Here is a 2,314-nt window from a genome sequence, read left to right as displayed (position 1 = left end):
GGGTTGCCCCAACCCCTTCTCCAAAAGACTCAGTTCCCCAAGCACAGGCCAGGCCTTCTTCAGTTCTGTTTCTCCCAGAGGTCCCAACAGTGCTAGTGGAGATTAATGTGGAGACATTGGGTGGAAGCTGGAGACGGGGGGGTGGCGGTGGTCTGTGGCCAGGCAAAGCAGAGGGAAGCAGACAGGCAGCTGGTGTGTGGTGTATGCACCCACAAACGAGGAAATGCATGAATGGGCCACTGTGAACAGCTCGAGTGTTAACTAGGTGAGTGAGTGAAAGCCTGTGCAAGGCGAGTCTCCTGTGAGAGGAGGTGTGAAAGGGAGCTTGTTCGGGGGACTGGAGACATCTTTGAAATGGTTGGCACCAAGACTCTGCAACTGGTCAGAGGCATGCCAGGAATGTACAAACATGTTTCTGGCCTCTCAACATTTGAACAGTCTAGGACCATTTCCTCAGGCTGGCTTTGCCCTTTATGAAGTCCTTGTTTCAAACCTTTCATTATTTTTCTTCCCACTCAGGGGACTGAGCTTTCCACATCCCTTTCAAGGAACAAGAATTTAACAAGGTAAACAGTCCCAATAACAAGCAGGTCACCACACTATGTATGTGGCCCAGGTGTTCTTGAAAACAAATTATGACTTTCTGTTTTTGCAGTTTTAAAAGCTATTTTATTAGCATATATTAATTATACACAGTAATATATATATATCAATGTGCTATTTTCATACATTTACCTAATGCATTTATTTCTTTTTTTCTTTTTTTTCTTAAACAGGGTCTCTCTGGACCTGGCTGTCCTGGAACTCTCTCTGCAGTCAAGGCTGGCCTCAAACTCAGAGATTTGCCTGCCTCTACCTTTTCAGTCCTGGGATCAAAGGAGTGTGCCACCACCACCCGGCTCCTGATGCAGTTTCAATTGTACTCATTCCTTTTAACCCTCTGTGGTCCTGCTGAAAATTTGGTTTTGTATACATTCCTGGAACTTGAGGGCTTGTGGCTTTGAAGGCTCTGTTATAGCAATACGGGTTTCTCTCAAGGGTTCAAGCAAATTTTTAAATGGAGTTGTTATAGATGTGACACAGATTTATACAGTTTCATCGTGAGCCAGGCATGGTGTTTAATCAGGGTCCCGTGTACCTCAGGCTGGCCTCCAATATACTGTGTGGCTGAGGATGGCCTTGAATTTCTGTTCCTCCTGCTTCTGACTGCCAAGTACTCAGAACACTGGACTTTATGCATGCTAGGTAAACGCTCTGTCCACTATATTCCTAGTCCCAACTTCAGATTTGTAAAAATTTTGCTTTTTATTTCAAAATTTTATTTATTTACATTTTGTGTATGAGGGCTCTGCACGTAAATCCTTCATGCCAGAGATGGCATCAGATCCTGTTACAGATGGTTGTGAGCTACCATGTAGTTACAGAGACTTGAACTCAGGACCTCTGGAAGAGCAGGCAGTGCTCTTAGCCCCTGAGCCATCTTTCCAGCCCCCTTTTTAATTTTAATTTAATTTTAGATATAGGGTTTGGTCATGTGGCATAGTCTAGTCTTGAGCCTGGTGCTCCTCTGGTTTCTGCTTCCCAAATGCTGGCATTACAGATGTACACTGGCACGACCTCCATTTTTAAGATATTTACCAAAAGACCTTTGAATGGGCTGCTCAACAGAAAATAAAAAGGGGAAACCTGTCTTAGAGTTTCTATTGCTGCGAAGAAACACCATGACTGTGACGATACTCATAAAGGAAAACATTTAACTGGGGCTGGCTTACAGTCGGAGGTTTAGTCCATTATAATCATGGCAGGAAGCATGGCGGCACACAGGCAGATGTGGTGCTCGAGCTGAAAGACAACAGGAAGTGAACTGAGACACTGGGCATGGCTTGAGCATATATGAGACCTTAAAGCCTGCCTCCACAGTGACACACTTCCCCCAACAAGGCCATAACTACGCCAACAAAACCAAACCTCCTAATAGTGCCACTTCCTTTGGGAGCCGTTTTCTTTCAAACCACCACATTCTACTCCATGACCCCCATAAGCTTGTAAGGATATCATAATGCAAACTGCATTCAGTCCAACTTTAAAAATTCCCATAGTCCGCTGCACCAGAGCAGCCTGGATGCCAAGTCCAAGAGAAGGACATCAGGATTAATGAAACACGCACTCTGGATGTTGCAGAATCAGAAGCCCCCTTTATTGTACACCACCAAGGGGGTTTTATACCTAACCCAGACAGGTAGGTCAACAGGATGGAGACCTCATCGCAGAATCCTCGGGTTAGGGCTAAGGCAATGCGTACTCAGGAAGCAGG

The sequence above is a fragment of the Microtus ochrogaster genome, chromosome 16, assembly GCF_000317375.1.
Source record: "Microtus ochrogaster isolate Prairie Vole_2 chromosome 16, MicOch1.0, whole genome shotgun sequence".
Classification (NCBI taxonomy): domain Eukaryota; kingdom Metazoa; phylum Chordata; class Mammalia; order Rodentia; family Cricetidae; genus Microtus; species Microtus ochrogaster.
This window is presented reverse-complemented; position numbering follows the sequence as displayed.